The sequence below is a fragment of the Danio aesculapii genome, chromosome 4 (genome assembly GCF_903798145.1).
Source record: "Danio aesculapii chromosome 4, fDanAes4.1, whole genome shotgun sequence".
Taxonomy (NCBI): Eukaryota; Metazoa; Chordata; class Actinopteri; order Cypriniformes; family Danionidae; genus Danio; species Danio aesculapii.
This window is the reverse complement of record NC_079438.1, coordinates 7,094,354-7,115,967: the sequence shown is the minus strand read 5'-3', so window position 1 is coordinate 7,115,967 and position 21,614 is coordinate 7,094,354. Positions and strand designations below refer to the sequence as shown.

The window sequence follows — 21,614 nt, the reverse complement described above, 5'->3', positions numbered from 1 at the left end:
TTCGCTCATTTTGAGGCAGGGACCAGTGGACGGCAAACAACTTTAATGAAAAGGTTAACACAAAACAACAGTCTCCATCCGGAGCTCCTTCAAGGGACTCCACACTTGTAAACACCCGCTGCTTCACGCTCGAGCGGCTCTCACCTCTGCCCACACTCGTCAGCGCTACCAAGCCGACCAATCTCTGAGCTTGCACTTGCGCTGTGCTTACATGTGACGAGGTGGCCGAATGCTTAGGTTAGTATGTTGTACTCTGCAAGTTCTGGTTTAAATCCCATCCTCATAGTTTCACTGTTTTGAGAGAGGCAACTGCTTCTGTCTAAGGTTTCTTACTTGCACCTCTCAGCGTCTTAAAGGATGTTTATGGCAAAACTGTATGTAATATTTAGCGAAAATAGCTGCAAAAACATACGTATTTGCCATAGTCCAGCCTCCATTAGGAGAGCACCTATGTGCGCGGCGAGGTGGCTGAGTGGTTAAGGCCATGGACTGCTAATCCGTCGTGCTTTGCATGTGTGAGTCGAATTCCAGCCTGGTCATTCATTTAAGAGAGCCTGGTGTTTACGTGGAAGGTAACTTACATGCACCCTCTTCGTGCTTCGAAGCATGTTATGGCAAAATTGAGTGTCATCTTACCGAAAACAGTTGCAAAAACATACATGACCACATATGTGCCCCAGTCCAGCCTCCATCAGGAAAGTGGCAGTATATGTGACGAGGTGGCCGAGTGGTTAAGGCGATGGACTGCTAATCCATTGTGCTCTGCACGCGTGGGTTCGAATCCCATCCTCGTCGCTCAAATGCACTGGCATTTGAGAGATCCCGGTGATTCAGTGGAAGGTGTATTACTCGCACCCTCTTTGCGTTTTGAAGGATGTTGCTGCAAAATTTAATGTCATCTGTATCGCAAGTAGCTGCAAATACATACATTTATGCCAAAGTCCAGCCCCCATCAGGAAAGCGGCTACATGCATGACGAGGTGGCCGAGTGGTTAAGGCGATGGACTGCTAATCCATTGTGCTCTGCACGCATGGGTTCGAATCCCATCCTCGTCGTTCATTAAAGAGAGGCCGGTGCTTCTGGGGAAGTTATCTTACTCGCACCATCTTCGTGCTTCGAAGCATGTTATGGCAAAATTGAAAGTCATCTTACCGAACATAATTGCAGAAACATACAGAATTGCAGAAACAAATATGTGCTGCAGTCCAGCCTCCATCAAAGAAGTAGGCGCATACGTGATGAGGTGGCCGAGTAGTTAGGTTGATGCACTTCTAATCCATTGTGCACTGCCTGTGTGGGTTTGAATCCCATCCTCGTTGACCATTTGCTATGGTGTTTGAGAGAGCCCCGTGCTTCCGTGGAAGGTGTTTTACTCGCACCCTCTTAGCGTTTTGAAGGATGTTATGGTAGAAGTTAATCCAGCCTCCGGCAGGGATGGACCGCTAATCCACTGTTCTCTGCTTGTGTGGGTTTCGAATCCCACTCTCGTCGTTCAATTGCTTTAGTATTTTAGAGAGCCTGGTGCTTCCATGGAAGGTTTCTTACACGCACTCTGAAGAATGTTATGATACAGGTTAATCCAGCCTGCAGCATGTTTAGGAGCTCAACGAAAGTTGCAACATGCTAAAGAAACAGGAGCACAGCTATCCTTTTCAACAGAACATTAAGCCTACTAAGAGGCTGACAAAAATTGCCAGAGCTGACTGTGTTTCAAGTCATCCCAGCGAGGTATTGGGTAAAGTTTTCAACCAGCAATGATCACGCCTCGGATAGACCTCATAGGCTACGATATTGCCTCTGCGAAAGAATAGCTATAAGAGCTACGAACTCTTCTGTGTACCAATCTGGACAGGCAACGACAAGGTGGCATCAAACTTTAAACTGCCAGCAATCAGCCCTCTGGCACCAATGAGTGCATGCTGTGTCTGCAGAACAGGTTATTGATTTGTCCAAAAATAATTACTTATACATTGTTTCATTTTTACTTAAAGAAAAGTATACACTACTTAAGTGAATCTGGGAGAAGAGAATTGTGGGTAATCTGGTAAAGGGGGCGGAGTCACAACGCTGAACGGCAGAGAAAAGGGTTGAGATTGGGATGTATTTATTGGGCTGTACAAGGATTGGGGTAAGGTAATGAAGAATGCAAGGGCACTGAAACCATATTTTTTTTTTTTTTTTTTTTTTTTTTTTTTTTATTGGTGTTTAACAAGACAATACATCACTGTATACAATGCAACATAGGAAAAATTACAGTTTGTCTTATTTTTCTTATTTTCCCCACTATCCCCTCAAAATAAAATAAATTTAATTTATGAATTATAAACAAACATATCCTCTAAAGGAAAGTAAACATAATGATAATAAATTAAAAATAAAGGAAATTCTTTTTAAAAAAAAATATTAATGATAAATGAGCAAGTATACGATAAGAGCAAAAAAAAATAAAAAAAAATAAATAAATAAAAAATTTGAATAAATAAAATAAAAATAAATAAGATCGGAAAAAAAGTTCACATTAAGGAGTCAATATTTTCTCTTTCCAATTATTTACTGTGTATTAGATCTGATATCAACTGAGCAGGGTAAGCCTTTGATATAGTCTAAAACAGGGTTCCAGGTCTTGTAAAAAGATTTGAGAGATCCTGCGAGTAAACATCTTAATTTCTCAAGTTTTATGCAACTAAAGATTTCTCGGATCCACATGTCATGTGATGGAGGGATCACCTGTTTCCATTTGAGAAGAATGGCTCGTCTAGCTAAAAGAGTGTAAAAAGCAATAACTTGGCGAGATGCAACAGTCAAGTCAGCTCTCTCTGAAATACCAAAAAGAGCTGTCAAGGGGTTAGGGTCTAGATTTGTGTTAATAGATTTATTCAGTGTGTCAAAAATACTGGACCAGAAATTTTTCAATTGGGGGCAACTCCAGAACATATGAAGATGATTGGCAGGAGACTGCTTACAACGATGACAGGCATCACTTCTATCAGGGAAAAATTTGGCTAATTTGGCATTGGTTAAATGAGCTCTATGGAGCACCTTACACTGCATTAGGCCATGTCTGGCGCATATAGAAGAGGAGTGGACCGTCTTTAAATATCCTCCCATTGTTCTTCTGTAATATCAACACCAAGGTCATTTTCCCAAGATTCTTTGAGAGAAGCTATAGGATTTTCATTTAGTGTACTTATTAAATTATAAATTGCTGATATTAAATGTTTCTGACCCGTATCTAAACTGAAAAAATAGTCAAGATGGTGTTCAGGAGGGCGGTTAGGAAAGTGGGGAAACAATTTCTTAACAAAGTGTCTGACCTGAAAGAAACGAAACAAATGACTGTTGGGGAGATTGTATTTAGTGGATAGAGATGAAAAAGGTGCGAATACCCCATCTTCATATAAATCCTTAACCTCAACGAGTCCATTAGCTGCCCAAATGCGAAAAGTGTTATCAAAACAAGATGGTGAGAAAAATTTATTGTTCAAGATAGGTGTATGGATAGATGTTTTATGCAAGCCGTAATGCTTTCTGAATTGAACCCAAATTTTAATTGTGTTAATGACAACCAAGTTAGAGGAGATTGCATTGATAATTAATGGAAGCTGGGAGCTAATAACTGAGTACAGAGTGCCTTTTGTTGACACTATCTCTGAGTGAACCCAGGGGGCACAGTTTTCAGTTTGAGGAGGATTCTTCCAGTAGAGAATCTTATTAATATTACAAGCCCAGTAATATTGTTGGAAGTTAGGAAGCGCAAGTCCTCCTTTGGATTTAGGAAGTTGGAGAACTGATTTCTTGAGGCGTGCAGGCTTGTTAACCCAGATAAATGAACGTAAAATACCATCCAAATTAGTAAAAAAAGATTTCTTAATGAAAATTGGAACATGTTGAAAAAGATAAAGAAATTTAGGTAAAATAACCATTTTTACTAAATTAATACGGCCTACAAGGGATAGAGGAAGTGACGACCATTTAGAAAAGTGTGATTTGATTTTATCAACCACTGGTTGAAAATTATTAATAAATAAGTTATTGAATGAGTTGGTAAAGAAAATGCCAAGGTATTTGAACCCACTTGTAGCTATTCTAAAAGGAAAATGTGAATATGAGATCTTACTCGCTTCAGAGTTGACAAAAAATAGTTCACTTTTCTGTAAATTTACTTTATAACCTGAGAGATGACTGAATTTATTTAGAATGTCCAAAATCATTGGTAGGGAGGTGACTGGATTAGAAATGTAGAGTAACAGATCGTCAGCATAGAGTGAAAGTTTATGGACTAAGCCGTATCGTGATATTCCCTCAAAACCATTATGGCTACGGAGCCATATAGCTAGAGGCTCTAAAGCAAGGTTAAAAAGTAAGGGAGAAAGGGGACAGCCCTGTCGTGTCCCACGTTGAAGGAAGAAAAGGGGTGAATTCAAGCCATTAGTGTAAACTGACGCAACTGGTGATGAATAAAGTAACTTAATCCAAGAGATAAAATTAGCATCAAACCCAAACTTCTCTAGAATAAAATATAAATAGGTCCATTCCACTCTGTCAAATGCCTTCTCAGCATCTAATGACAAAATTATTTCTGGTGAATTAGAAGGAGGTGAAAAGAGGATATTAAGAAGTCTCCTAGTATTAAAGAATGAGTGTCTCATTGGTATAAAGCCTGTCTGATCTAGACATATTAAAGATGGTAGTATAGATTGGAGACGACATGATAACACTTTAGCCAAAATTTAAAGTCGACATTGAGCAGTGACACTGGCCTATAACTGCTACAGTTGGTGGGGTCTTTATCTTTTTTAAGAAGCAATGAAATTGAAGCTTCGCATAAAGTGGGTGGGAGGTGGCCTTCTTTAAATGCATCATTATATAGTCTTGCTAAGATTGGGGTTAGTGAGGAGGCAAATGACTTATAAAACTCGGTTGTGAAACCGTCCGGACCTGGTGATTTACCAGATTGCATAGATTTAATTGCATCTTGTATCTCTACCTCAGAGATAGGACTACCTAAATTAATAGCAAGAGTTTCATCAATTTTGGAAAAGTTAAAGCATTGAGGGAATCCCAGCTTGTAAAGTTTGAGGAATTTTCTGACATATATAATGTTTTATAGTAATCTAAAAATACAGAGTTAATCCCTTTTTGATCTGATATCAATTCACCTGTTGGCGCTTTGACTTTTGAAATCCACCTTGAGGCATACACCGTACGTGCTTGGTGAGCCAAAAGCTTACCGGCTTTGTCCCCATGTTCAAAGAAATGTTGCTTGCTTTGTCTAAGTTGTCTTGCTATTGTATTTGTCAGTAGTAGATTATGTTCTGTATGTAGCTGTACTCTTTTATTATAAAGGGAAGGAGAGGGGGAAGAGGCATATAATATATCTAATTTGTGCAGATCATCTGTGATTGAAGACAATCTGAAAGTTTTGGTTTTCTTCAAGTGAGATGTAAAAGAAATAATCTGCCCCCGCATAAAGGCTTTAAAAGCTTCCCAAAGAGTTAGACTATTGATATCTGGGGTCTGATTAAGTTCAAAATACAAATTAATTTTTGAAGCTAGAAAGTTTTTAAAATTGTCATCTGATAATCTAGAAGAGTCCAATCTCCAGATTGGGGATGTAAATCTGTTAGGGACTAAAACTACATCTATGGATACAGGGGAATGATCGGAAATTACTATTGTGTGATAGGTACATGCTTTGACACAGTTCAACAATTTGTTATCGAGAAGAAAGAAATCAATCCTTGAAAATGTATGATGCACATGTGAGAAAAAAGAGTAGACCTTATCCTGAGGATGTTTGTGTCTCCAAGGGTCAGAGATACCCAGCTGAGAAGTATAGTCTGACACTATCTTTGCCGACTTGGATAAAACTGATTGCTTAGAAGAAGATCTATCCAACACAATATCTTGAACCAGGTTGAAATCCCCCCCAATAAGTATATGGTGGTCAGCCACATTTGGAAGAATAGAAAAAAAATTAACAAAAAAGTTGTCATCATCCCAATTGGGAGCATAAACTGAGGCCAGAATGACTGGGACATTATTTAGCTTGCCTTGGACTACTACAAAACGGCCATTTGGATCAGAAATTATATGGGACTCTTCAAACATGACCTTTCTATGCATTATAATAGCTGCCCCACGAGCTCTTTGAGAAAATTTGGAATGGTAAAAATTACCCATCCAAGGTCTCTTGATTCGTATCAAATCGGAAGATTTTAGATGTGTTTCTTGTAGAAACATAATATCCGCCTTTAGATGTTTTAAATGTAATAAAACCTTGCCAGCCTTGATCCTGTTATTAATTCCTTTGACATTCCAGGAGATTAGACGCATCTCATTGCCATTCACTGTAGTTATGCTAGCCATTTCCTAAAATACTGATTTTGACAGACTCCAAGTTGATAATCCAAACTGAAGAAAGGAAAATAGAGGGCCTAAAAAAGTTAGCAAAGAAAACCAGAAAAAAACAAGAAAGCAAAATAAATAAATAAATAAATGAAATAAATATAAGATACTCCCCATAGAAAAACCCTAACTGAGCATTCAGGCTCCACATCAATAACCACTTCTACCTTTCTAGGTTAGGTACTCCCGCTTTTTCAAAAAATTTAAAATCACAAAAATTAGTAGGCTATGTTACAGAACAGAACAGAATAATCTGAAACCTGACTTTCAAAATGTCAAATGGTTAGAAAAAAATACAAAAAACATCTAAATATCTTTAGAAACTTCTAAAAGACAAAAGAAACAAATAACAATAGAATACCATGTATTACCTATCAGTTGTATAATAGCAATAACCATATATAGATAGATGACCAAATAAGGCACCTAAACAGACCTCTAATATTTCTTACTATAGTAACCAATACAGTGAACAAACCCTGATGCACATAACATAAATAAACAATGCTGTGACCATTCCGATTAAAAAAAACACAAAGTCAGAGTATAATTGAAATAAACAGAATTAAATTATACTACTGTAATAACAGGGATTAAAAAAAAAACATTGTGAGTTCGTCCTCTTGATAATGTAAATGCTTAAATTGTTCGTCGCAAAAAAAAAAAAAAAAGGTTCAGTTTCCCAGTTTTATCAGAAATGTTAGAAAGGAACTAAAATAAAACAAATAATGATAATGACAATAAATGGTCAGCATAACTAAACATCGTATGTGCAACACTTAACATCTGTATTGTACCTGATCGTAGTGTTCTTTGAAAACAGCGCGTTTGAGAGTGCACGCAGCCGACTGTGCGTCAGGTATTTTGACTTACAACTACCTCAAGGAGGAGAGGCAGACCGGATAGAACGCAAATACTCCTCAGTTTCAGACACAGATGTAAACGATCTTCGACTCCCGTCTTTGGCTCTAATGGACAGTCTCGCAGGAAAAAGCAAAGCTGGTCTGAGCCCCAAATTGTACAACTCCTCCATCACCCGTCGGTATTTAGAGCGTTGTGCCATCACCTCAGGCGCATAGTCCTCGTATATGGCAATTGGGTGGCCTTGGTACATCAGTTTCCCTCTTTTAGCTCTCGCTTCACGGATTATCATTTCCTTTTGTTGATATCGGTGTAACCGAATGATGACAGCGCGTGGCTTTTCACCGGCCGCAGGTTTGTTGACGAGAGCCCTGTGGGCTCGGTCAATCTCCGGTGGAGAAGAAAGAACATCCTTTCCCATAGTATCGAATAGAAGTTGTGAAAAGAAGGCAGAGGGTCGTGGTCCCTCCATCGATTCTGGTAGGCCGATTATGCGGATGTTATTTCGGCGGCTCCGTGATTCAAGATCAGTGACTTTCGCGAGCAGCTTAGCGTTACTGTCAGATAGGGCGGCGCAGGTCGCTTCCAGCGTTAACATGCGCTTGTCAACAGCGTTAGCATTAGATTCAAGAGAAGCAATCTTAGAAGAATGTTCTGCTACCGCAACTTGAACACAGTCGATTTTAGACTCGAGTGAGGATATGGTTGACTTAAATTCGGCTGATAAGGCCTGGCGGTGTTCCTCCAACAGCTTCGCAATCTCCGCCATTTTGAGCTCGCTGGAGACGTTGTCAGCAAAGTCCGTTTTGGTGTCCTTTTTAGTTTGTTTACTCGATTTTGAGGTCATGTTGACATTGGAATATAAACTACGTCGTTGTGGTAAGGTTTACAGACGATTTTATGTACAAAGTGGCTACAAAATCACAGAAATAGCGGGAGATGCACGTAGACACGTCTACTCCATCTGCCGTCCGACGTCCATCCCTGAAACCATATTTTGACAGAAATCCAAGGTCAGCTATGCTGCCGTTTTTAGACTCAGGCATTCTGTCTAGTTTCTCTCCAACAAAACCAAAAGAAACTTGTTGCAGTTAATGTTGAACAATAAAGCCTGGTTTATACTTCTGTGTCAAGTGATCAGCGTGATCCACGGCGCAAGCCTTGCGCGTAGCCGTGCACTTATACTTCTGCGCACTGTTTCTGTTGCTCTGCAATACACTTCCGAAACGCTAGCTGGCAGTAGGTGTTTATGTTTCTCTGTGTTGAGTTTCTTCGCTGGTGTTTTGTTTTTTTCTGACCGCTTCCTTAATGTGCAAGCGGCTCAAATTCGCTCATTTTGAGGCAGGAACCAGTGGACGTGCAACAACTTTAATGAAAAGGTTAACACAAAACAACAGTCTCCATCCGGAGCTCCTTCATGGGACTCCACACTTGTAAACACCCGCTGCTTCACGCTCGAGCGGCTCTCACCTCCGCCCACACTCGTCAGCGCTACCAAGCCGACCAATCTCAGAGCTTGCACTTGCGCTGTGCTTACACGTGACGAGGTGGCCGAGTGCTTAGGTTAGTATGTTGTACTCTGCAAGTTCTGGTTTAAATCCCATCCTCATAGTTTCACTGTTTTGAGAGAGGCAACTGCTTCTGTCTAAGGTTTCTTACTTGCACCTCTCAGCGTCTTAAAGGATGTTTATGGCAAAACTGTATGTAATATTTAGCGAAAATAGCTGCAAAAACATACGTATTTGCCATAGTCCAGTCTCCATTAGGAGAGCACCTATGTGCGCGGCGAGGTGGCTGAGTGGTTAAGGCGATGGACTGCTAATCCGTTGTGCTTTGCATGTGTGAGTCGAATTCCAGCCTGGTCATTCGTTTAAGAGAGCCTGGTGTTTACGTGGAAGGTAACTTACTTGCACCCTCTTCGTGCTTCGAAGCATGTTATGGCAAAATTGAGTGTCATCTTACCGAAAACAGTTGCAAAAACATACATGACCACATATGTGCCCCAGTCCAGCCTCCATCAGGAAAGTGGCAGCATGTGTGACGAGGTGGCCGAGTGGTTAAGGCGATGGACTGCTAATCCATTGTGCTCTGCACGCGTGGGTTCGAATCCCATCCTCGTCGCTCAAATGCACTGGCATTTGAGAGATCCCGGTGATTCAGTGGAAGGTGTATTACTCGCACCCTCTTTGCGTTTTGAAGGATGTTGCTGCAAAATTTAATGTCATCTGTATCGCAAGTAGCTGCAAATACATACATTTATGCCAAAGTCCAGCCCCCATCAGGAAAGCGGCTACATGCATGACGAGGTGGCCGAGTGGTTAAGGCGATGGACTGCTAATCCATTGTGCTCTGCACGCATGGGTTCGAATCCCATCCTCGTCGTTCATTAAAGAGAGGCCGGTGCTTCTGGGGAAGTTATCTTACTCGCACCATCTTTGTGCTTCGAAGCATGTTATGGCAAAATTGAAAGTCATCTTACCGAACATAATTGCAGAAACATACAGAATTGCAGAAACAAATATGTGCTGCAGTCCAGCCTCCATCAAAGAAGTAGGCGCATACGTGATGAGGTGGCCGAGTAGTTAGGTTGATGCACTTCTAATCCATTGTGCACTGCCTGTGTGGGTTTGAATCCCATCCTCGTTGACCATTTGCTATGGTGTTTGAGAGAGCCCCGTGCTTCCGTGGAAGGTGTTTTACTCGCACCCTCTTAGCGTTTTGAAGGATGTTATGGTAGAAGTTAATCCAGCCTCCGGCAGGGATGGACCGCTAATCCACTGTTCTCTGCTTGTGTGGGTTCGAATCCCACTCTCGTCGTTCAATTGCTTTAGTATTTTAGAGAGCCTGGTGCTTCCATGGAAGGTTTCTTACACGCACTCTGAAGAATGTTATGATACAGGTTAATCCAGCCTGCAGCATGTTTAGGAGCTCAACGAAAGTTGCAACATGCTAAAGAAACAGGAGCACAGCTATCCTTTTCAACAGAACATTAAGCCTACTAAGAGGCTGACAAAAATTGCCAGAGCTGACTGTGTTTCAAGTCATCCCAGCGAGGTATTGGGTAAAGTTTTCAAGCAGCAATGATCACGCCTCGGATAGACCTCATAGGCTACGATATTGCCTCTGCGAAAGAATAGCTATAAGAGCTACGAACTCTTCTGTGTACCAATCTGGACATGCAACGACAAGGTGGCATCAAACTTTAAACTGCCAGCAATCAGCCCTCTGGCACCAATGAGTGCATGCTGTGTCTGCAGAACAGGTTATTGATTTGTCCAAAAATAATTACTTATACATTGTTTCATTTTTACTTAAAGAAAAGTATACACTACTTAAGTGAATCTGGGAGAAGAGAATTGTGGGTAATCTGGTAAAGGGGGCGGAGTCACAACGCTGAACGGCAGAGAAAAGGGTTGAGATTGGGATGTATTTATTGGGCTGTACAGGGATTGGGGTAAGGTAATGAAGAATGCAAGGGCACTGAAACCATATTTTGACAGAAATCCAAGGTCAGCTATGCTGCCGTTTTTAGACTCAGGCATTCTGTCTAGTTTCTCTCCAACAAAACCAGAAGAAACTTGTTGCAGTTAATGTTGAACAATAAAGCCTGGTTTATACTTCCGTGTCAAGTGATCAGCGTGATCCACGGCGCAAGCCTTGCGCGTAGCCGTGCACTTATACTTCTGCGCACTGTTTCTGTTGCTCTGCAATACACTTCCGAAACGCTAGCTGGCAGTAGGTGTTTATGTTTCTCTGTGTTGAGTTTCTTCGCTGGTGTTTTGTTTTTTTCTGACCGCTTCCTTAATGTGCAAGTGGCTCAAATTCGCTCATTTTGAGGCAGGAACCAGTGGACGTGCAACAACTTTAATGAAAAGGTTAACACAAAACAACAGTCTCCATCCGGAGCTCCTTCATGGGACTCCACACTTGTAAACACCCGCTGCTTCACGCTCGAGCGGCTCTCACCTCCGCCCACACTCGTCAGCGCTACCAAGCCGACCAATCTCAGAGCTTGCACTTGCGCTGTGCTTACACGTGACGAGGTGGCCGAGTGCTTAGGTTAGTATGTTGTACTCTGCAAGTTCTGGTTTAAATCCCATCCTCATAGTTTCACTGTTTTGAGAGAGGCAACTGCTTCTGTCTAAGGTTTCTTACTTGCACCTCTCAGCGTCTTAAAGGATGTTTATGGCAAAACTGTATGTAATATTTAGCGAAAATAGCTGCAAAAACATACGTATTTGCCATAGTCCAGTCTCCATTAGGAGAGCACCTATGTGCGCGGCGAGGTGGCTGAGTGGTTAAGGCGATGGACTGCTAATCCGTTGTGCTTTGCATGTGTGAGTCGAATTCCAGCCTGGTCATTCGTTTAAGAGAGCCTGGTGTTTACGTGGAAGGTAACTTACTTGCACCCTCTTCGTGCTTCGAAGCATGTTATGGCAAAATTGAGTGTCATCTTACCGAAAACAGTTGCAAAAACATACATGACCACATATGTGCCCCAGTCCAGCCTCCATCAGGAAAGTGGCAGCATGTGTGACGAGGTGGCCGAGTGGTTAAGGCGATGGACTGCTAATCCATTGTGCTCTGCACGCGTGGGTTCGAATCCCATCCTCGTCGCTCAAATGCACTGGCATTTGAGAGATCCCGGTGATTCAGTGGAAGGTGTATTACTCGCACCCTCTTTGCGTTTTGAAGGATGTTGCTGCAAAATTTAATGTCATCTGTATCGAAAGTAGCTGCAAATACATACATTTATGCCAAAGTCCAGCCCCCATCAGGAAAGCGGCTACATGCATGACGAGGTGGCCGAGTGGTTAAGGCGATGGACTGCTAATCCATTGTGCTCTGCACGCATGGGTTTGAATCCCATCCTCGTCGTTCATTAAAGAGAGCCCGGTGCTTCTGGGGAAGTTATCTTACTCGCACCATCTTCGTGCTTCGAAGCATGTTATGGCAAAATTAAAAGTCATCTTACCGAACATAATTGCAGAAACATGCAGAAACAAATATGTTGAGTTTCTTCGCTGGTGTTTTGTTTTTTTCTGAACGCTGAAGGATAGCATTTTTTTATTGTTAGATTTTGCTAAACATTTACTAATAAATGCAAACATAAAGGGTTTCTTCTTTTAAAGGGTTAACAGTGATAATGTGTGTACAAGAAAGAGGAACCCAACTTCCTGCTACTGGAGGCCTGCTGCTAAGTGTGTGTGAGAGAGACGTATAAAAAAGCCGGAAGGACAGCATAAAGGCAGAGGGGCTAATACATTAGTACATCTCTCCTGCGCAGAAATTGTACTCTCTAACTTCTTGCATTCGAAATAAAACTTGTTAATTTTCAATTCAGATCTCCGTCAATTTTTGAACATGCAATGGACCATTTGAGTCCAACAATTGGTGACCCGACGACGTGATTGACTGGAGACTGTCAAATAGATGAACGTTTATTTCTGATGCCAAATCCAGAGGCGCCTCTCTAAAAGAAAGGTAAGCAGAAACCTTTTTCTAAAATTCTGCTATTGAATATTCTAAATAAGTGGCTTTTGGCATCGGTAAATACGTTGTTCATTTCTTTGATACATTTGATGCATGCAGGAGGTTACAGACTACATATAAAAATAAAAAAAATAAAAAAGAGATGAATGAATTGTGATAAGTTGTGATAGAGAAAGTTAGGGTGAATCGTTAGGATTTACGGAGAAGTCCTGTTCCCTAAATAGGCAATTAGGGTGAATCGTTAGGATTTACGGAGAAGTCCTGTTCCCTAAATAGGCAATTAGGGTGAATCGTTAGGATTTACGGAGAAGTCCTGTTCCCTAAATAGGCAAATAAATTGGAAATTGTCTGTCTTGACGAAGTCATTCATATTTCCAATTATCAGGGTGAATACACAAGTATTTAAAGGAGAAGCCCTTTTCCCTGAGGAGGCAAAACCCTTGAAAATCCCTCTTATTCTGACGAGAATTTGATATTTTCAAGTAAATTTCTCAAGGATAGCAGGTTTAGTGAATTGAGAAATAGTGAGAGTGTAGGGATAGGGATAAAAAATAAAATAAAAAATAAATGGGATTAAAAAAATTTTAATAAAAAATAAATAAAAAAAAATGGAAGGAGAATTTGATAGAGAATGTGAGGAATATGATTGTCCTCCACTAAGACAACAATGGGATAAAATGGTAGATATCTTATTGGCACAAACTGATCAAAAAGATAGAAAAAACGGATAAAAGAACTGGGAGAATGTACGCGCGAATTTATTGAACATTATAGCACTGATTGTATGGACAAAAAGGGGTCTCTGTTTCAGAAAGTGGAAATAAAAGAGAAAAGAGCACAGGAAGCTGTTTTAAGACACAGAAAAGAGGAAGTAAGGCTGTTACACAAGCGAGCCCATGCAAAGAAAGAAAAACAGTTAGATGCGATTTTGAGAAGATGGTCCAGAGACACACTTGCAGCAGCTGTGCTAAAATCAAAGAAAAGGGAAGTGAACAGCAAAGAAGCTGAAGCTAAACTGAGTAAGAGATAGGAAGCTGAGGTGAAGACTGATCAGATAGCGACGCCCACTGCCCCCACCATACAGAGACTATACTAAGATCACTCACCCCCGTAAAACCCAACTATAAGCCAGCAGCCGAAGCAGTAAGTGGTCAATAGAGAACATGAAATTTAAACATTGGGATGGTGAAAATGGAGCAGCATACATAAATAGATGCTGTCAAGAGTGGGAAAAAGCATGCGATGAAAACCAAATGTCTAACGCTGTTACTAATAGAATTTTCAGGGCAGCAGTGTTGCAAGGAGCTCCAGCTGGAACAGTCTCCTGAGGTACCAGGCAGCAGAGATGTATAGTAACGAAGTAGAACTACTTCACTACTGTACTTAAGTACTAAAAGGCAGTATCTGTACTTTACTGGAGTATTGTTTTTTTCTCCTACTTCCACTTTTACTTAAGTACATATTTTCGATGAGTTTAACACTTTTACTCCGATAGATTTTTTATGAGCTGTATCGTTACTCGTTACTAGAGGTGTCAAAATGGTCGATATCGGTTCAGTTATAGATCATAACGGGTTATTATGTACTGACGTCATTTATCTCCTATGTGCGGTGTCGCAATACTATGGCGAAGGACGGAGGTGCGAGGGCGAGTGAAGGCGGCACAGCACACGAGCCGCTATTTCACTACTACAGAGAAATGTTGTGAGACTCCATCTCTGCCTCTCTCACTTTGGACATTTGACCCGCTGGCCTGTTCGTGAGGTAACCTTTCATCTCCTCTTGGTTGTTAAAGCGATACTTGTGGATCCAGACCTGGGCGTGTATGAGGTGCAAGTTTTCTCCACTGTGTCTATTATAGATTACCTGTGATAACCGCGTATTATACATACATAGACTGTAACCGCGGCTGTTCTTCCCGCCATCAGTGAACAACGCTTTCATTTCTAAAGCCGATAGCAGCCCTTTCTGTTGAGAAGGTGAAGACAATAACTAATCAAAGGGGTGTAAGACCTCGCCTTTCAGCGTTTAAAAAGCAGGCGGGAGAATATTTACATTAGTTTATTTGCTATAAATGCTCATGCTGTCTTCTGTGCATGAGTTTTGTTTGACACATTCAGAAAGAGTGTTTTCTTTGAGCGGGTCAAATTAAAGGTACAGTTCATATATATTACTGCTGTATTAAAGGACACAATTTTATTACAAGTAACCATTTAACTGTCACACCAAGAAAAAACCAATAGATTTTTTTTATTTATTGCATTTCTTAACTCCTAATGTCGCTAGTTAACACAATCAATACATTTTCCCCCAACACATCCCATAATTTCTAAAATACCAGCCTCTACCAAATGGTTGAGATGTTGGTTTATGGTAAAAGTACCAGAATGAATAAATATACTATAAAAATATGAAGTTTAAGACCAATTTAATTAAAACATAATCAAAATGAACAATTTTTGAATACTAAATCATAGCCATAAGCCATAAAATATTTCAGATTTTCATTTAACACAGTAATATACACGTTTTCTTTTTTTTACAATAAAATCAAAATCAAGTGAATTAGAACGTTCGTTTACAGCGTTTACAACCAGTAATTTGTGCTCCGAAAATGGGTTTCAATAGCGTTTTGAGTGGATTATGGACTGTTTTTGTGACACACAACTCTAAAAGGTGTGTGTTAAAGCTGTTATAATCTGTCAGATCTGTGGTTCAAGCGTGAGAGAAAAACAGTATTGTAAGTCATGTTTCTTTTCTTTTCTTTCTGCTTAATGACGTGCCCCCAAAAAAGAGATTTAAAATAAACAAAACAATATGATGTCTTTTGACTGCATTCTTTAATAACTACATTACACAATACTTGTACTTTTACTTTCAGTACTTAAGTAGTACATTTTGAAATAAACTACTTGCAATACTTAAGTACAAAAAATGTTGAATACTTTAGTACTTCCACTTAAGTATGGTGCTTAAAGAGCACTTTTACTTCTACTCAAGTCACTTTTTGATAGAGTACTTGTACTTTTACTTAAGTCTGGGTCTCTAGTACTTTATACATCTCTGCCAGGCAGTGATGATACTAAATGGAAAAGGTATGCAGTAGATTTCATAGACAAAGAGCAAAGAGGGAAGTGAGTTGCTAAAGCTGCAAAAGAACTTCTGAAACTGCAGTTTGAGGAGAGGAAGTCAGCTAAAAGAAAAATAAGGGCCTGAATGTCTCCCCACTTCCTGAAACAGACAACCCAATAACACTGTTTACAGATGGTAGCTGCCACAGGGCAGATGATGGAACTCTGAAAGCAGGCTTTGCTGTGGTTAAATTACAGAATGATCAATTGGTCACTATACAATCTGGAACCCATAATTGGCAAACAATCTGCACAAAAAAGCAGAACTATTGGCCCTAATCAATGCATTGAGACACTCAAAAGGACAGGCTGTCAACTACTCTGATTCTGCATATGCAGTGTCCACAGCCCACGTGGAGCCGCCTGTGTGGATCAGATGTGGATTCACAACTTCTTCTGGCCGGCCTATTTCTCATGAGAAAGAAGCAAGAGAGCTCTCTGAAGCCATAATGTTGTCAAACAAAGTGGCTATTATTAAGTGCACTGGTCATTCTCAAGGAACTGACCTAATATCAAAAGGGAATGAAGCAGCAGACTTGGCGGCAAAACGTGCCACAGACTACCTACAGGGTGAGTTTGTGGTGACATCTGAGCCAGACGTGACATCCCTCCTACCAGAATTCTCAAGAGAATTCTTATCTGAGCAGCAAGACATGGCTGCTCCTGAAGAAAAGTCTGTGTGGAAAAACAAAGGGGCAATCAGACACGAGGATGGCCTTTGGACAGCACCGGATGGTAGAGCTTTGCTCCCAGTGTCACTAGTCCCAAGTTTGTTGAAAGAAGCACACACATATGCACACTGTGGTGATAAGCAAATGACACGAGCATTGCAATCATGGTGGCATCCTTTTATGCCACACCTAATTTCTGGGTACATAAAGACATGTGACATCTGTCAGATGCACAATGTCAAACCAACTATGAAACCATCTCAGGGATCGTTCCCATTGGCAAATGGCCCTGAGGATGAAGTTATAATTGATGTCACTGACATGATTGAAAAGGTAAATGGTAAACGATACTTGCTTGTTAAGATTGATGCATATACTGGATGGCCAGAGGCCTTCCCGGTGGGCAAGGAAGACAGCACTGCTGTCATTAAATGTCTGATAAACAATTACATCCAACGTCATGGTTTTCCGAGACGGGTCAGATCTGACAACGGCTCACACTTTAAAAATGAACATTTGGCTGATGTAGAAAAGGCATTGGGTTTAGTACACCATTTCGGGGCAGTCTATCACCCACAGTCACAAGGTAAGGTTGAGCGGTTGCATCTAACATTGAAAAACAAATTGGCTAAAATCTGTGCACAGACTAAATTGACATGGTTGGCTGCTCTTCCACTGGCTTTGATGTCAGTAAGGAGCTCTGTGAGCAGGGCAACAGGATACACGCCCTTTGAACTGTTGACTGGTCGCCAATTTCCTGGCCAACTGACCCCACTACAATTGGAACCAGTACAACCGTTATCACACAAAATTTACTATGACAAATTGACTGCTCTAATTGAATCTTTTGACAAAATGTTGCCAACTGATTTTAGGGGACACGAATATCCAGCACCCCTACCTGACCAAACTTGGGACTGGGTGAGATTGAGAATCTACAGGCGTAAATGGAAAGAGCCTCGCTGGTCTGCTCCAATTAAGTAATGTCCGGCGGACCCACAGTCCAGATAATTAAACGACACCAGAGTGGACCTTGCTTCGCAGGTCCAAGAGAGGGAGTATACCACAGGAGATGCAGGAGGGACTGAGGGTACCAGAAAAGCAGGTGACACACAAACACATGCACACGGGAAACATTTTCATCCATCACAAAGTAACCTTCCACAAAACTGGGGATTTATTCACAGCCCTAAAGGACAAGCTGTAGCCCATTGTGTCAGTGCAGACTGTGTATTTGGAGCTGGCATAGCGAAAAATTCAGAGAAAGATATGGGGTTGACAAGGTAAAGGCCCAGAGAAAAACGAAAGGTGACTGTGCTATAACTCACGAGGCAGACAGAATAGTTTTCCACCTGATCACAAAAACACATGCTAGAGACCTACCCACATATGAGGACTTTGAGAGCAGTCTAATCTGCATGAGAACGTGGTGTGACAAATTACACATCACCACATTATCCATAGGGGTGTGGTTTGGACAAGTTGGAATTCTATAGAGTTCTCCACATTATTGAAAAGACATTCAAAGGCCAGAATATAACCATTTCAGTTTATACGTTAGAATAAGTTTACTGTGCTTGCTATTTTTTCATTATAGTTTTGATATTGATTATATATTACTTGCTGTGAACACAATAATGCTTTGAAAAATAAGATAAAGGGAGGATCAGAATTGAATAATAAGGAAAACCAGCATCAATAAAACATGAGGGTCAAGTTGTGGGAAAACTGGAAACTTTTGGGGATAGTGGGGATATTAACACTGATAACAGTGGGGACAATTCTAGGAGTAGGAAAAAGTCAGAACAGGAATGAAACCTCAACTGTAAAACTAACCAGAGTAAAAAGATCCCTAGGGAAAGAAAAGAGGTGTTCCAAGTATTATGGAGGGCTGTCCATAGAATATGTAAAGGGAGAGACAACATCTTACACATTTGATCTGTCAGGTAATTGACTGTGGGGGACACAATAGTTCGTGGCGAGGATATGACATATATGTTTGTTTTGATCAGACTATGAATGCATGGTGGAACACGATGGGTAAGGCAGATCATAAGTGGTGTAGAGGGTGGGATCAAGTAGTGGGGTACACAGGGAAATGGACACCAAACCCAACATGGTTAGGGAATTTTAAAAACGAGTGGAGAAAACTGAAAATACAAAGGGATTATAGTCCTACCCAGAACCCTATAACTATGTCGATAAGGGAGTGGACAGGATACCCCCTAGATGAGACCCATTATGCTGGGAAAAACAATCCGCCTAAGTTTCTCCATATACTATTAGGAGTTGAGATATCAGGAACTGACCCCCTGGGAATCATAGAAGTTGAGTTTTTAGACAGGGTCAATGTAATAGATAGAAACAAGACAACGACTATAGGACCCCAATCAGAGATCGTAGTAGAGAAATAGAGGTCAAAGGGTTGTAATAGAAATGGATTTCACCAAATTAACTCCTGAAGATATTTTAAATATCGGGGGAAAAGGGAAAACTACGGAAGGTATATGTGCAATGGTTAGGTTGGCAGCACCAGTAACACTGATTGGCAAGAGACAAGAGGGAAGGGGTGAAAGTATAGCTGGGAGAAGAAAAAGGGACGCAACGTTTGACTTAACCACAAATTCCCCAACCTATATAGATTCAATAGGAGTCCGAAAAGGAGTCCCTGATGAATACAAAACTAGTAGACCAAATTGCTGCCGGGTTCGAGAATATCCCAATAATTTCAGCCCTATTCCCTGTCACCCCAAGTAAAAATGTGGATAGAATAAATGATGTACATTACAATGTATGTGATTGGCAAATCTGACACGAGATGCCGTAGAAGGATTATCAGAACAATTGGCCCCAACCTCATTAATGGCAATACAAAATAGAATAGCACTAGACATGCTATTGGCGGAAAAGGGGTGCCATGTTCCAAGATTTTGCTGCACTTTTATTACCAATAATACCGCACAGACGGATCAGTAATGAGGGCTTTAGAGGGGTTAAAAACCCTTTCCAAAACAATGGCAGAACACTCTGGTGTAAATACCCCATTTGATGATTGGCTGACCGGTGTGTTTGGAAAATATAAAACCATGTTTACATCAATTTTGATCTCTATAGCTACCTTTGTGGCCATAATAGTGACCTGTGGATGCTGTTGCATCCTTTGTATCAGAACATTGTGTAACAGGGTGATAATAGCAGCAATTGAAAAGAAAGATGGAGCTCCACCCCCTTACACAATGCCTCTGCTGATATCTCCTGGAAATAATGATGAGGAGAAAGAGGAGGAGGAATATGACTTATAAATGTTATTTTTTCCCCAATAACTGTGCTTCTTTGCAGATGCTGATTCATCACAAGCTATGTGTTTTTTAGATATTGATGTTTGAGAAATTTCCTGTTTGAAAATGTGTTAAGATTTAAATTTTGACTATTGAAATGTTTGTAGCCAAGATAATTTCAGTGTGATTGACTCAGCTGACATGTTGTGGTTGCCCAAACGTCAATTAGGGGATCGACTGGGTGCCTTTCCCCACAGGGGTTTTCGGCCCAGTCCAGCCTGAGCACACTGGTTTATAAGGAATTTAATTTTTTTTATTATTTTATATTATTATTACGTCTTAAGTACTTTTCTTTCTAGTAGTCTGATATGATGTGTCAGGTGAACATGTGGTGGCTGCCCACAAGCCAACTAGGGGGCCGCTTGGGTGTCTTTCCTCACAGAGGTTTTCGACCCAAGCTCATCTGGACATATTGGACCAAGACTTCTGAGATTTTTTAAGTGTTTATTAAAGTGGTGTGGCCTCTTTTCAGAGGCCAAGAGAGGGATTGAAGGATAGCATTTTTTTTATTGTTAGATTTTGCTAAACATTTACTAATAAATGCAGACATAAAGGATTTCTTCCTTTAAAGGGTTAGCTGCTTTATTAGGTGCACAAAGTATAGAGAAATGTTACAGGATGCTAGCACATCCTGTTGTTGGGTGGGGGTGAATGACAAGATGTATAAGCTGTGTGTACGTGCTCTGAAACATCTGCCTTAAAAGGTGAACTGTTAAGAGAAGATACATAGATACTAGGAAGAGGAATATCTGGTTGCTGAATGGTCAAACTCCATATAAGGTTAGAGAGTGTGTGAGAGACAGTATAAAAGCCTGAATACAGGAAGCTCATTTTGCCATTATATCCCTTCTGCGCAGAACATGTATTCTCTAACTTCTTGCATTCAAAATAAAACTTCTTAATTTTCAACTCAGATCTCCGTCAATTTTTGAACATGCAATGGACCATTTGAGTCCTACAGTTTCCAAAGCTGAAAGTAATGAATTCAAGGCTTCTTGCTAGCATGAGACATTATAACTGATGATTATTAAAGAGTAATATTGTGTTTTTAACACTTTTTCATCATCACATAACACATTTCACATGTCCGTGCTGACTAACATTGCATTTGCACCTGAAATATCATCAAATAAACCACTTTTTCCTCCCAAATCTGTGTTGTTTTGAGGTTTATGTGTGTGTTTCTGTTTCCAGAAGATATATTGATTTGATAAATGTTATATTTGTGTAAATATTTCATGATTTGTGTGCGTCCCTCAGCTTGTTTCATCTATAAATGATGTACTTTTGCTTTAAATTACATCTCAGAAAAAGACTTGCCATCATATGGGCCCTGCAGCCCTAAAAGCAGACTAAAAGCAGGGAGCAGGAAATCTTGTAAGTTTGTGTTTTTGGTGCACTCACACATCTTTCATACAGAGAATCTCCTCAGTGTTTGTGTAATTCTGCGTTCACAAGTTAATGACCAAACACACGATTATAAAAGTTCACAATGTTGCTGAGGATGAAATAATGTGAAAACATTCAATCAATATTTCCAATAGGTTAAACATATATATATATATATATATATATATATATATATATATATATATATATATATATATATATATATAGATAGATAGATAGATTACATATATGTTATATAGATTATAGATATATAGTAGAATATAAATATAACCACCTTATATTTAAAAAAAAAACAACTTAA

At 40.3% G+C, this 21,614-nt stretch overlaps 8 non-coding genes across 8 annotated transcripts; 6 read left to right on the top strand and 2 right to left on the bottom strand.

Annotated features, from left to right (window-relative positions):
- Nucleotides 1–713: 713 nt before the first annotated feature.
- On the top strand, nucleotides 714–795 carry trnas-gcu (transfer RNA serine (anticodon GCU)). The gene has a single exon. It is a non-coding gene; the product is annotated as a tRNA-Ser (tRNA).
- A 179-nt stretch (nucleotides 796–974) lies between these two features.
- trnas-gcu (transfer RNA serine (anticodon GCU)) lies at nucleotides 975–1,056 on the top strand. Its single transcript has one exon. It is a non-coding gene; the product is annotated as a tRNA-Ser (tRNA).
- A 613-nt stretch (nucleotides 1,057–1,669) lies between these two features.
- On the bottom strand, nucleotides 1,670–1,810 carry LOC130224189 (U4 spliceosomal RNA). Its single transcript, XR_008837259.1, has one exon. It is a non-coding gene; the product is annotated as a U4 spliceosomal RNA (small nuclear RNA).
- A 7,499-nt stretch (nucleotides 1,811–9,309) lies between these two features.
- On the top strand, nucleotides 9,310–9,391 carry trnas-gcu (transfer RNA serine (anticodon GCU)). Its single transcript has one exon. It is a non-coding gene; the product is annotated as a tRNA-Ser (tRNA).
- A 179-nt stretch (nucleotides 9,392–9,570) lies between these two features.
- trnas-gcu (transfer RNA serine (anticodon GCU)) lies at nucleotides 9,571–9,652 on the top strand. The gene has a single exon. It is a non-coding gene; the product is annotated as a tRNA-Ser (tRNA).
- A 612-nt stretch (nucleotides 9,653–10,264) lies between these two features.
- Nucleotides 10,265–10,405, bottom strand: LOC130224227 (U4 spliceosomal RNA). Its single transcript, XR_008837295.1, has one exon. It is a non-coding gene; the product is annotated as a U4 spliceosomal RNA (small nuclear RNA).
- A 1,400-nt stretch (nucleotides 10,406–11,805) lies between these two features.
- On the top strand, nucleotides 11,806–11,887 carry trnas-gcu (transfer RNA serine (anticodon GCU)). The gene has a single exon. It is a non-coding gene; the product is annotated as a tRNA-Ser (tRNA).
- Nucleotides 11,888–12,066: 179 nt separating this feature from the next.
- trnas-gcu (transfer RNA serine (anticodon GCU)) lies at nucleotides 12,067–12,148 on the top strand. Its single transcript has one exon. It is a non-coding gene; the product is annotated as a tRNA-Ser (tRNA).
- Nucleotides 12,149–21,614: the final 9,466 nt, after the last annotated feature.